We start from the raw sequence: 14,537 nt of genomic DNA on the forward strand, positions 1-14,537 counted from the left end.
TTATATCAAAGATACCTTTTTACAGTTGATTTGCTTGACTCAGTCCCAGTGTCACCTTTGGTTGCTATGCCTCTAAAGACATCCATCTAGATATACAGGTTTCATTTTTTGTATGTATTTTTCTCTTTCTTTCTTCCTAACATTGACTTGTTGAAAAAAAACAGGTCATTTATCTTGTAGGGTGACCCCTATTTCCATGTTAGAATTTAGCTTTTTCCTTTAGCCTTTGTATTTTCCTAGAGACTAGAAATTATTCTAAAGGCTTGCTTAGATTCAGGTTCACCTTTTTCTTGGCAAGAATCCTTTCAAAGTGGTAGTATGAATTTTATATTGCCCCATATCAGAAGGCATATGATGTCCCACTCCAGTGACACTCAGATTGATCTGTGAGTTCAGGCTGCCACTGGACTTGCTTCTTTTATGATGTTTATTGCTTGAGTCAATTTTTTCACTAGGGTTACAAAATGGTGATCTCCTAGTCTCTCATTTCTTCTATATTTATTAGAAGAAAACATACAAGATGAACCTGGGATATTTTGTTGTGTCAGAGAGCACAGAAACTAATATGCTTCTGTCAAAAGGACTTGGGAGCCATATTTGCACACCTGTGTTCATTGCAGCATTATTCACAAAGCCAAGAGTCCTGGCACTTGGGAACTCAAGTGTCTATCTATGGGAGAATGGATGTGCAAAATGGGTTATGTATGTACAATGGAATTTTATTCAGCCTTAAGAAGGAGGGAAATCCCATCACAGATTCCCTCTGCTACTACATTGATGAGCCTTGGGGACATTGTGCTAAGTGAAGTAAGCCTGCAACAAAAAGACAAACACTGTGATTCCATTTAGGTGAGTTGTCTATGGTAAACTCAAGGATCAGAGAGTGGAATGGTGATTGTAAGGGGAGAGGGTAGGGGAGACAGGTAGTTGTTCAGTGGGTATAGGGTTCAGTTTTGCAAGATAAAAAACTTGTGGAGATCTGGTACTAAGATAAACTTGCAGAGATCTGTTACACAACAATGTGAATATGGTCAACACTACTGAACTGTATACTTGAGGATGGTTAGGATTGTAAATTTTGTGTTGTGTGTTTTTTACCACAATTTTTAAAAAGTAAAGAACTTGAGCAACTTGAAAAAGCTTTCTTTGCCAAGGGTAGGACAATCAGAGCATCAGTAAGAATAATGACTACAATTGATTGAAACACATTTAAATAAAAAATACCTAAGTTAATACTGATTTTTTTATTAAAGTATCATTGATATACACTCTTAATGAAGGCTTCACAAGAAAAACAATGTGGTTATTACATTCACCCTTATTGTCGAGTCTCCCCCATTGCCCCATTGCAGTCACTGTCCACCAGTGTAGTGAGATGCCACAGTCTCTATTTATCTTCTCTTAGCTACACTATATTCCCCATGAACCCACACACACCATGTGCTCCAATCACGATACCCACAATCCCCTTCTCCCTCCTGATCTACCTGCCCTCCCCCACTCCTTCCCTTTGGTTAACCACTAGTCTGAGACTGCAGCTCTTCTGTTCTTTCAGTTTTGCTTCATTGTTACACTCCACAAATGAGGGAAATCACTTGGTTTTTGTCTTTCTCTGCCTGACTTATTGCACTGAGCATAATACCCTCTAGATCCATCCAGGTTGTTGCAAATGGTAGGATTTGTTTCTTTCTTAGGCTGAAGAGTATTCCATTGTGTGTACGTACCACATCTTCTTTATCCATTCATTTACTGATGGACACTTAGGTTGCTTCCATATCTTGGGTATTGTAAATAGTGCTGCAATAAACATAGGGGTGCATATGTCTTTTTGAATCTGAGAAGTTGTTTTCTTTGGGTAAATTCCTAGGAGTGGAATTCCTGGGTCAAATGGTATTTCTATTTTGAGCTTTTTGAGGAACCTCCATATTGCTTTTCACAATGGTTGAACTAATTTACAGTCCCACCAGCAGTGTAGGAGGGTTCCCCTTTCTCCACATCCTCACCAGCATTTGTTGTTCCTAGTCTTTTCAATGCTGGCCCTCCTAACTGGTGTGAGGTGATATCTCACTGTGGTTTTAATTTGCATTTCCCTGATAATTAGTGATGCAGAGCATCTTTTCATGTGCCTGTTGGCCACTTGAATTTTTTCTTTGGAGAAGTATCTGTTCATATCCTCCACCCATTTTTTAATAGTGTTATTCGCTTTTTGGGTGTTGAGGTGTGTGAGTTCTTTATATATTTTGGATGTTAACCCCTTGTCAGATATGTCACTTATGAATATATTCTCCCATACTGTAGGATGCCTTTTTTTTCTGTGGGTGGTGTCCTTTGCTGTACAGAAGCTTTTTTTTTTTTTGAGAGGGCATCTCTCATATTTATTGATCAAATGGTTAACAACAATAAAATTCTGTATAGGGGAGTCAATGCTCAATGCACAATCATTAATCCATCTCAAGCCTAATTCTCGTCAGTCTCCAATCTTCTGAAGCATAACGAACAAGTTCTTACATGGTGAACAAATTCTTACATAGTGAATAAGTTCTTACATGGTGAACAGTACAAGAGCAGTCATCACAGAAACTTTCAGTTTTGATCATGCATTATGAACTACAAACAATCAGGTCAAATATGACTATTCGTTTGATTTTTATACTTGATTTATATGTGGATCCCACATTTCTCCCTCTATTATTATTATTATTATTTTTATTTTTAATAAAATGCTGAAGTGGTAGGTAGATGCAAGATAAAGGTAGAAAACATAGTTTAGTGTTGTAAGAGAGCAATTGTAGATGATCAGGTGTGTGCCTGTAGACTATGTGTTAATCTAAGCTAGACAAGGGCATTAAAACATCCACGGATGCAGAAGATTTCTCTCAAGACAGGGGGGGTGAGGTTCTAAGCTTCACCACTGTTCATCCCCAATTTATCACCTGATGGGCCCCCTGTGACTGTGCCTGTCTTAGGTTGTTCCTCCCTTGAGGAATCTTACCCATCTCTGGCTAACCAGTCATCTTCCGGGGCCATACAGGGAGATGTAAAGTTGGTAAGTGAGAGAGAAGCCATATTGTTTGAAAAGGTTAGCTTTTTACTTCTTTGCAGATTTATGCCCTGTGGCTACTATGCCCAGCATTTGTCTTGAGGTATCTTTACCACTTGGAGAATTATGATACTTGGTAAATTCGATATGAGGCACGAATTCTATTTAAGGGTTGTAATTAGGAAGGAAGAAGAAAAGCTATAGAGGTAGCAGATGGAAGAAAACATGGGAGGATTGATTATTTCTTTGACATGTCTTCTTGTAGAGTAACTTAAGCATGTATAGGTTTTAAACTACTAACTAAATTGTGCACACACATTAACATAATAGGAATACAGTTACATAACCAAAGCAGATCTATAATTACCAGCCATCTCCAGTGAAGCCAAGAAAACCACTTAGGCACCATAGGCATTTGTGAAAATTTGTCTATGATATGATGGATATTGTTCAACTGTACTTGAACAGTCTGAGAGAAATCAGACAAATTAAAACAACCCATTCCTGGGAACTGTTCACATCCCATATGTTCTTTTAACCGTAGATAGTCTGTAGTCGTAAGATTTTGGAGCACTACAACTTGCACTTCTCCTAATTCTTGGTTGAGTTCCAACAGTATAGATCCAGTCAAATTTGTTGTTTTACTGTATGCACAGGCCAGCTTAGATATTTCCTTCTTCATTCCAATGGCAAGTCCAGGAAATGGTGGGATGGATGCAGCTACAACTGCAGCATCGCCTGTATCTTTGTGGAGGTTTTTTGATGATCATCTTCTGGTGTGCATCTTCCAGAGAGTGCTGATGTTGGAAGTTCTTCATATCGTATCTTAGTTCACTTTCTGGGTAGCCAAATTAGGTTTGATCCTCTGTATAAACACAAACAGACCCTTTGCCCACACTTTGATATGCCCTTTATACCATTGTGTAGAACTCATTGGAGGTCACCACACAGGAACTTTTTTTTTTTAAGAGAAAGGAATATTATCAGAAAAGTGTACCTCCATAGCCGATCATCTGACATCCTTTCAGTGATCAAAATTAAGGATATTTAAAGCATGCGTTAATTGTTGATTTACCAGTAGTTTTATCCTATCAAGGAGTAATCCTCCTTTTCTTTCTCTCTTTCTTTTTTTTTTTTAAATCTTTAATCTACACTTACATGAAGAATATTATGTTTACTAGGCTCTTCCCTATACCAGGTCTCCCCTATAAACCACTTTACAGTCACTGTCCATCAGCATAGCAAAATGTTATAGAATCACTACTTGTCTTCTCTGTGTTGTGCAGCCATCCCCTTTCTCCCTCCCCCCCATGCATGCTAATCTTAATACCCCCTTTCTTCTTCCCCGCCTTATCCCTCCCTACCCACCCGTCCTCTTCAGCCCCTTTCCCTTTGGTACCTGTTAGTCCATGTTTGGGTTCTGTAATTCCACTGCTGTTTTGTTCCTTCAGTTTTTCCTTTGTTCTTATACTCCATAGATGAGTGAAATCATTTGGTATTTCTCTTTCTCCGCTTGGCTTATTTCACTGAGCATACTACCCTCCAGCTCCATCCATGTTGCTGCAAATGGTAGGATTTTCCCTCTTCTTATGGCTGAGTAGTATTCTATTGTGTATATGTACCACATCTTCTTTATCCATTCATCTACTGATGGACATTTAGGTTGCTTCCAATTCTTGGCTATTGTAAATAGTGCTGCGATAAACATAGGGGTGCATCTGTCTTTCTCAAACTTGATTGCTGCATTCTTAGGGTAAATTCCTAGGAGTGGAATTCCTGGGTCAAATGGTAGATCTGTTTTGAGCATTTTGATGAACCTCCATACTGCTTTCCACAATGGTTGAACTAATTTACATCCCCACCAGCAGTGTAGGAGGGTTCCCCTTTCTCCACAGCCTCGCCAACATTTGTTGTTGTTTGTCTTTTGGATGGCAGCCATCCTTACTGGTGTGAGGTGATATCTCATTGTAGTTTTAATTTGCATTTCTTTGATAATTAGCGATGTGGAGCATCTTTTCATGTGTCTGTTGGCCATCTGTATTTCTTTTTTAGAGAACTGTCTGTTCAGTTCCTCTGCCCATTTTTTAATTGGGTTATTTGTTTTTTGTTTGTTAAGGCATGTGAGCTCTTTATATATTCTGGACGTCAAGCCTTTATTGGATCTGTCATTTTCAAATATATTCTCCCATACTGTAGGGTTCCTTTTTGTTCTGTTGATGGTGTCTTTTGCTGTACAGAAGCTTTTCAGCTTAATATAGTCCCACTTGTTCATTTTTGCTGTTGTTTTCCTTGCCCGGGGAGATATGTTCAAGAAGAGGTCACTCATGTTTATGTCTAAGAGGTTTTTGCCTATGTTTTTTTCTAAGAGTTTTATGGTTTCATGACTTACATTCAGATCTTTGATTCATTTTGAATTTTGTACAGAAGCTTTTTAGCTGGATGCAATTCCAGTCGTTCATTTTTTATATTGTTTACCTTGCTCAAGGAGATGCGTTCAGGAAAAGGTTGCTCATGTTTATATTAAAGAGATTTTTGTCTGTGTTTTCTTCTAAGAGTTTTATGGTTTCATGACTTACATTCAGATCTTTGATCCATTTCAAGTTTACTTTTGTGTATGGGGTTAGACAGTAATCCAGTTTCATTCTCTTGCATGTAGCCATGCAGTTTTGCCAACACCAGTTGTTGAAGAAGCTGTCATTTCCCCATTGTATATCCATGGCTCCTTTATTGTATATTAATTGAGCATATATGCTTGGGTTTATATCTGGGCTCTCTAGTCTTTTCCATTGATGTATGGGTCTTTCTTGTGCCAGTACCAAATTGTCTTGAATACTGTGGCTTTGTAGTAGAGCTTGAAGTCAGGGAGCACAATCCTCCTCTGCTTTATTCTTCCTTCTCAGGATTGCTTTGACTATTGGGGTCTTTTGTGGTTCCATATGAATTTTAGAATGATTTGCTCTAGTTCATTGAAGAATGCTGTTGGTATTTTCATAGGCATTGCATTGAATATGCAGATTGCTTTAGAAAGGATGCCCATTTTGAGAATATTAATTCTTACTATCCATGAGCACGGGATGTGTTTCCATTTTATTGGTATCTTCTTTAATTTCTCTCATGAGTATCTTGTAGTTTTCAGAGTATAGGTCTTTCATTTCCTTGGTTAGGTTTATTCCCAGGTGTTTTATTCTTTTTGATGCAGTTGTGAATGGAATTGTTTTCCTGATTTCTCTTTCTGCTAGTTCATTGTTAGTGTTTAGGAATGCAACAGATTTCTGTGTATTAATTTTATATCCTGCACCTGCTGAATTCATATATTAGATCTAGTAGTTTTGGAGTGGATTCTTTAGGGTTTTTTATGTACAATATCATGTCATCTGCAAACACTGACAGTTTAACTTCTTCTTTGCCAATCTGGATGCCTTTTATTTCTTTGTGTTGTCTGATTGTCATGGCTAGGACCTCCAAAACTATGTTGAAGAAAAGTGGGGAGACTGGGCTTCCTTGTTTTGTTCCTGATCTTAAAGGAAATGCTTTTAGCTTCTCGCTGTTCAGTATGATGTTGGCTGTGGGTTTGTCATATATGGCCTTTATTATGTTGAGGTACTTGTACTGTATGCCTATTTTATTGAGAGTTTTTATCATGAATGGTTGTTGAATTTTGTCGAATGCTTTGTCAGCATCTATGGAGATGATCATGTGGTATTTGTCCTTCTTTTTGTTGATGTGGTAGATGATGTTGATGGATTTTCGAATGTTGTACCATCCTTGCATCCCTGGAATAAATCGTACTTGATCATGATGGATGACCTTTTTGATGTATTTTTGAATTCGGTTTGCTAATATTTTGTTCAGTATTTTTGCATCTATATTCATCAGACGTATTGGTCTGTAATTTGCTTTTTTTGTGGGGTCTTCACCTGGTTTTGGTATTAGAGTGATGCTGGCTTCATAGAATGAGTTTGGGAGTATTCCCTCCTCTCCTACTTTTTGGAAAACTTTAAGGAGGATTGGTATTAGGTCTTTACTAAATGTTTGATAAAATTCAGCAGTGAAACCATCTGGTCCAGGTATTTTGTTTTTATGTCATTTTTTGATTATTCATTGCTGGTAATTGGTCTATTCAGATTTTCTGTTTCTTCCTGGGTCAGCCTTGGAAGGTTGTATTTTTCTAGAAAGTTGTCCATTTCTTCTAGGTTACCCAGTTTGGTAGCATACACTTTTTCATACTATTCTCTCATAATTCTTTGTATATCTGTGGTGTCCATAGTGACTTTTCCTTTCTCATTTCTGATTCTGTTTATGTATGTAGACTCTTTTTTTTCTTGATAAGTCTGGCTAGGGGTTTAAAGAACCAGCTCCTGCTTTTATTGATTCTTTCTATTGTTTTATTCTTCTCAATTTTATTTATTTATGATCTAATCTTTATTATGTCCCTCCTTCTACTGACTTTGGGCCTCATTGGTTCTTCTTTTCTAGTTTTGTTAATGGTGAATTTAGACTGTTTGTATGGGATTGTTCTTCTTTCCTGAGGTAGGCCTGTATTGCAATATATTTCCCTCTTAGCATGGCCTTTGCAGCATCCCACAGATTTTTGTGGTGTTGAATTATTGTTGTCATTTGTCTCCATATATTGCTTGATATCTATTTAAATTTGGTCATTGATCCATTGATTATTTAGGAGCATATTATTAAGCCTCCTTGTATATCTGGGCATTTTCATTTTCTTTGCGTTATTTATTCCTAGTTACGTACCTTTGTGATCTGAGACACTGGTGGGTACAAATTCAATTTTTTTTCTTTTCTTTTTTTTGGTATCATTAATGTACAGTTACTTGAACAACAGTATGGTTACTAGACTCCCCTTATTATCAAGTCCCCCCCACATACCCCATTACAGTCACTGTCCATCAGCATAGTAAGATGCTATAGAATCATTACTTGTCTTCTCTGTATATACTGCCTTTCCCATGTCCCCACCTCTGCTACATTATGTGTGCTAATTATAATGACCCCTTTTTCCCCTTATCCCTCCCTACCTACCCTCCCTCCCCAGTCCCTTTCCTTTTGGTGACTGTTAGTCCATTCTTGGGCTCTGTAATTCTGCTGCTGCTTTGTTCCTTCAGTTTTTCTTTGTTCTTATACTCCACATATGAGTGAAATCATTTGGTACTTGTCTTTCTCTGCCTGGCTTATTTCACTGAGCACAATACCCTCTGGCTCCATCCATGTTGGTGCAAATGATAAGATCTGTTTTTTTCTTATGGCTTAGTAATATTCCATTGTATATGTGTACCACAGCTTCTTTATCCATTCATCTACTGATGGACACTTAGGTTGGTTGCTTCCATTTCTTGGCTACTGTAAATAGTGCTGTGATAAACATAGGGATGCATATGTATCTTTCAAACTGGACTGCTGCATTCTTAGAGTAAATTCCTAGAAGTGGAATTCCTGGGTCAAATGGTATTTCTATTTTTAGTTTTTTGAGGAACCTCCATACTGCTTTCCATAATGGTTGAACTAATTTACATTCCCACCAGCAGTGTAGGAGGGTTCCCCTTTCTCCACAAACTCGCCAGCATTTGTTGTTGTTTGTCTTTTTGATGATGGCAATCCTTAGTGGTGTGAGGTGATATCTCATTGTGGTTTTAATTTGCATTTCTCTGATGATTAGCGATGTGGAGCATCTTCTCATGTGTCTGTTGGCCATCTGAATTTCTTCTTTAGAGAGCTGTCTATTCAGCTCCTCTGCCCATTTTTTAATTGGATTATTTCCTTTTGGTTTGTTGAGGTGCATGAGCTCTATATGTATTTTAGAGGTCAACCCTTTATTGGATCTGTCATTTATGAATATATTCTCCCATACTGTAGGATGCCTTTTTGTTCTATTGATGGTGTCCTTTGCTGTCCAGAAGCTTTTCAGCTTGATATAATCCCACATGTTCATTTTTGCTTTTGTTTCCCTTTCCCAGGGAGATATATTCATGAAGAAGTCTCTCATGTTTATGTCTAAGAGATTTTTGCCTATGTTTTTTTCTCAGAGTTTAATGGTTTCATGACTTACCTTCAGGTCTTTGATCCATTTTGAATTTACTTTTGTGTATGGGATCCAGTGATCCAGTTTCATTCTCTTACATCTGGCTGTCCAGTTTTGCCAGCACCATCTGTTGAAGAGACTGTCATTTCCCCATTGTATATCCATGGCTTCTCTATCATATATTAATTGACCATATATGTTCGGGTTACTGTCTGGAGTCTCTATTCTGTTCCACTGGTCTGTGGTCTGTTCTTGTGTCAGTACCAAATTGTCTTGATTACTGTGGCTTTGTGGTAGAGCTTGAAGTTGGGGAGCAAGATCCCCTCCACTTTATTCTTCCTTCTCAGGATTGCTTTGGCTATTCGGGGTCTTTGGTGTTTCCATATGAATTTTAGAACTATTTGTTCCAGTTCGTTGAAGAATGCTATGGGTAATTTGATAGGGATTGCATCAAAGCTGTATATTGTTTGGGGCAGGATGGCCATTTTGATCATATTAATTCTTCCTAGCAAGGAGCATGGGATGAGTTTCCATTTGTTAGTGTCCTATTTAATTTCTCTTAAGAGTGTCTTGTAGTTTTCAGGACATAGGTGTTTCACTTCCTTGGTTAGGTTTATTCCTAGTTATTTTATTCTTTTTGATGCAATTGTGAATGGAATTGTTTTCCTAATTTCTCTTTCTATTAGTTCGTTGTTAGTGTATAGGAAAGCCTCAGATTTCTGTGTATTAATTTTGTATCCTGGAACTTTGCTGAATTCCGATATTAGTTCTAATAGTTTTGGAGTAGAGACTTTAGGGTTTTTATGTACAATATCATGTCATCTGCAAACAGTGACAGTTTATCTTCTTCTTTACCAACCTGGATTCCTTGTATTTCTTTGTTTTGTCTAATTACCATGGCTAGGATCTCCGGTACTATGTTGAATTAACAGTGGGGAGATTGGACATCCCTGTCTTGTTCCTGATATCAGAGGAAAAGCTTTTTCAGCTTCTTGCTCTTCAATATGATGTTGGCTGTGGGTTTATCATATATGGCCTTTATTATGTTGAGGTACTTGCCCTCTGTTCCCATTTTGTTGAGAGTTTTTATCATGAATGGATGTTGAATTTTGTTGAATATTTTTTCAGCATCTATGGAAATGATCATGTGGTTTTTGTCCTTTTTTTTGTTGATGTGGTGGATAATGTTGATGGACTTTTGAATGTTGTACCATCCTTGCATCCCTGGGATGAATCCCACTTGGTCATGGTGTATGATCCTTTTGATGTATTTTTGAATTCGGTTTGCCAATATTTTGTTGAGTATTTTTACATCTACGTTCATCAGGGATATTGGTCTGTAGTTTTCTTTTTTGGTGGGGTCTCTGCCTGGTTTTGGTATTAGGGTGATGTTGGCTTCATAGAATGAGTTTGGGAGTATTTCCTCCTCTTCTATGTTTTGGAACACTTCAAGGAGAATGGGTATTATATCTTCTCTGTATGTCTGATAAAATTCTGAGGTAAATCTATCTGGCCCGGGGTTTTGTTCTTGGGTAGTTTTTTGACTACCGCTTCAATTTCTTTGCTGGTAATTGGTCTGTTTAGATTTTCTGTTTCCTCCTTGATCAGTCCTGGAAGGTTGTATTTTTCTAGGAAGTTGTCCATTTCTTCTAGGTTTTCTGGCCTGTTAGCATATAGGTTTACATAGTATTCTCTAATAATTCTTTGTATTTCTGTGGTGTCTGTAGTGATTTTTCCTTTATCATTTCTGATTCTGTTGATGTGTCTAGATTCTCTTTTTGTCTTAATAAGTCTGGCTAGAGGCTTATCTATTTTGTTTATTTTCTCACAGAACCAGCTCTTGGTTTCATTGATTTTTTCTAATGTTTTATTCTTCTGAATTTTATTTATTTCTTCTCTGATCTTTATTATGTCCCTCATTCTGCTGACTTTAGGCCTCATTTGTTCTTCTTTTTCTGATTTCGATAATTGTGACATTAGACTGTTCATTTGGGATTGTTCTTCCTTCTTTAAATATGCCTGGATTGCTATATACTTTCCTCTTAAGACTGCTTTCGCTGCGTCCCATGGAAGTTGGGGCTTTGTGGTGTTGTCATTTGTTTCCTTGTATTGCTTGATCTCTATTTTAATTTGGTAGTTGATCCATTGATTATTTAGGAACATGTTGTTAAGCCTCCATGTGTTTGTGAGCCTTTTTGCTTTCTTTGTACTAGTTATTTCTAGTTTTATACCTTTGTGGTCTGAAAAGTTGGTTGGTAGGATTTCCATCTTTTTTAATTTACTGAGCCTCTTTTTGTGGCCTACTGTGTGGTCTATTCTGGAGAATGTTCCATGTGCACTTGAGAAGAATGTGTATCCTGTTGCTTTTGGATGTAGAGTTCTGTAGATGTCTATTAGGTCCATCTGTTCTACTGTGTTGTTCAGTGCCTCTGTGTCCTTACTTATTTTCTGTCTGCTGGATTTATCCATTGGAGTGAGTGGTGTGTTGAAGTCTCCCAAAATGAATGCATTGCATTCTATTTCCTCCTTTAATTCTGTTAGTATTTGTTTCACATATACTGGTGCTCCTGTATTGGGTGCAGATATATCTATAATGGTTATATCCTCTTGTTGGACTGACCCCTTTTTCATTATGTAATATCCTTCTTTATCTCTTGTTACTTCTTTGTTTTGAAATCTATTTTGTCTGATACTAGTACTACAGCACCTGCTTTTTTCTCCCTGCTGTTTGCATGTAATATCTTTTTCCATCCCTTGACTTTTGGTGTGTGTATGTCTTTAGGTTTGAGGTGAGTCTCTTGTAAACAGCATATATATGAGTCTTGCTTTTTTATCCATTTTATGACTCTGTGTCTTTTGATTGGTGCATTAAGTCCATTTACATTTAGGGTGATTATTGCAAGATATGTACTTATTGCCATTGCAGGCTTTCAGTTCGTGTTTACCAAAGGTTCAAGGGTAGCTTCTTTACTATCTTACTGTCTAACTTAACTCACTTATTGAGTTATTATAAACACTGGTGATTCTTTATTTGTCTCCCTTCTTATTCCTCCTCTGCCATTCTTCATATGTTGGGTGATTTGTTCTGTGTTCTTTTGTGTTTCCTGTGACTGCTTTTGTGGGTAGTTGATTTTATTTTTTTATTTTTTGCCTTTAGTTAGTATTTGGTTGGTCTGCTTTCTTTGCTATGATTTTATTTTCTCTGGTGAAATCTATTTCGGCTTAGGAGTGCTCCCATTTAGAGCAGTCCCTCTAAAATACTCTGTAGAGGTGGTTTGTGGGAGGCAAATTACCTCAATTTTTGCTTGTCTGGGAATTATTTAATCCCTCCTTCATATTTAAATGATAATTGTGCTGGATACAGTATCTTGATTCAAGGCCCTTCTGTTTCATTGATTTAAACACATCGTGCCACTCCCTTCTGGCCTGTAAGGTTTCTGCTGAGAAGTCTGATGATAGCCTCATGGGCGCTCCTTTGTATGTGATTTTATTTCTCTCTCTGGCTGCTTTTAATAGTCTGTCTTTAACCTTGGTCTTTGCCATTTTAATTATTATATGTCTTGGTGTTGTCTTCCTTGGGTCCCTTGTGTTGGGGAAATTTTCAGCAATTACCTCCTTTCAAGATTATTTCATTCCTAGAGATCCTTATTTCTCTCTGTGTCTCCACTTCTTTGTATTCCTTTTCTCTTATTTCTATTCCATGTACCATCTCTTCTACTGCATCTAATCTGCTTTTAAATCCCTCCATTTTATGTTTCATTGCAGATATGGAATGTCTTAGTGATTTAATCTCTGTCCTAAATTTGTCCCTGAAGTTCTTGAATGGAATATTTTTCTGTACCTCCATTAGCATTTTTATGATTTTTATTTTGAAATGTCTTTCAGGAAGATTGGTGAGTTCAATTTCACTTGGCCCGTTTTTTGGTGTTTGTGAGATTTTGGTTTGAACCAGGTTCTTTTGATGTTTCAAATTTGTATGTGGCACCCTCTAGTGCATAGAAACTCTTATCTCTGGAGCTGCTCAGCCCCTAGAGTGATGTTGGGGGTTGTCAGGCAGTGGCACTTGTGCCTGCGGGGAGGAAAGAGCTGTTTCCTGCTTCCCAGCTGCAGTGCCTGTCTCCACTGTCAGAACTAGTGGGTTGAGTACAAAGGTATAAGCCTCTGTGCTTTGCATTTGTAGCTGCTATAGGTAGGTCCTCCCTCTGTCTGGCCTGATGCCAGGTCTGGGACTACCAATTTGGGAGCCAGTGCTATCAGGCCAGGAGGAAGGTGCAGCCAGCTGCATGTCACAGTGGGGGCCCTTGGAGCTGAGTAGCCAGCCAGGGGGTGGAGTGCTTGAAGCTCCTGAAAGTTCCCAACCTGCTGGGCAGAGCGTGCCCAGACAACCTTGTCCACCTATCCTTTCTCCTGAGCAGGCAACTCCATGCAGTCCCCGCCCCTTCAGCAGCCCTCTGTCTGATAGGAAGACTCTCAGACCTCCCACCTTTCCTTTGTCCCAGAGCAACTGAATGTGGATCCCTGTCCTCCAGAAATGACTGGAATCTCACTCTCTCCAATTATTCCGCCTGTCTTAACTTTCTAACACCCCTAATTCCAGAGCACCATGCAATGTAGGTTTGTGCTCCCAAAGCAGATGTCCAAGGCTTGGTTTTCAGCAGTCCTAGGCTTCCACTCCTTCCCTGCTCCATTTCTCTTCCTCCCGCAAGTGAGCTGGGGTGGGGGAAGGACTTAGGTCCCGCCAGATCAAGGCTTTAGTACGTTACCCTTTTTTGTGAGGTCTGCTCTGTTTTCCAGGTGTATGCAGTGTGGCACAGCCTTCTTTCCTGTTGCTTTTTTAGTATTAGTTGTATTAACTATATTTTTGTATTATATGTGGTTTTAGGAGGAGTTCTCTGTCTCACCTCTCACACTGCCATCTTTAATCCTCTCTTCAGTATGGATTTTTTTAAAGGCCCAAAAAAACAAAGCAAAACTAAACTCATTCGTCACCATTGGCTCTAACTACAGGGCACCAGTTCCTCACTTCTATCCTTCCTTTTCTGAGTGATTTGCATTTTTATAGTAATCAAATACCCCTCATTGATGAGGGAATGTTCTGTTTGTTTAGTTTTAAAAAATAGTCTCTTATTCAATTTAAAGAAATATTAGCTCAAACTATTCTACTTAGTATTTTAGAGTATTTTAATTATAACTACTGAAAAGTGGGCCTCATCTGGACAGTTTTCAAGAAATCAGATCCACTTTAATATATTTGTCAATTTAAAAAATAACAAATGGCCTGCTATTTATCTTACAGACCTTTTTGTACACTGCAATGGACATTTAAACATTTAATTAATCACTGGCATTAAGTAGATACAATCTTTCTGGAAGACAATTTGACAGTATATAGCCAAAGAACTCTTCAAATATGCATACTCTGTTTTAACAATTTAACTTCTGGGACTTTTTTCTTAGGAA

General features: G+C 38.0%; 1 protein-coding gene across 7 annotated transcripts in view; it reads left to right on the forward strand.

Annotated features, from left to right (window-relative positions):
• The window catches only part of LYST (lysosomal trafficking regulator), a 239,092-nt gene that overhangs the window by 169,001 nt on the left and 55,554 nt on the right, over nucleotides 1-14,537 (forward strand). The window lies entirely within an intron of this gene.

This window comes from Manis javanica, chromosome 7 (genome assembly GCF_040802235.1).
Source record: "Manis javanica isolate MJ-LG chromosome 7, MJ_LKY, whole genome shotgun sequence".
Taxonomy (NCBI): domain Eukaryota; kingdom Metazoa; phylum Chordata; class Mammalia; order Pholidota; family Manidae; genus Manis; species Manis javanica.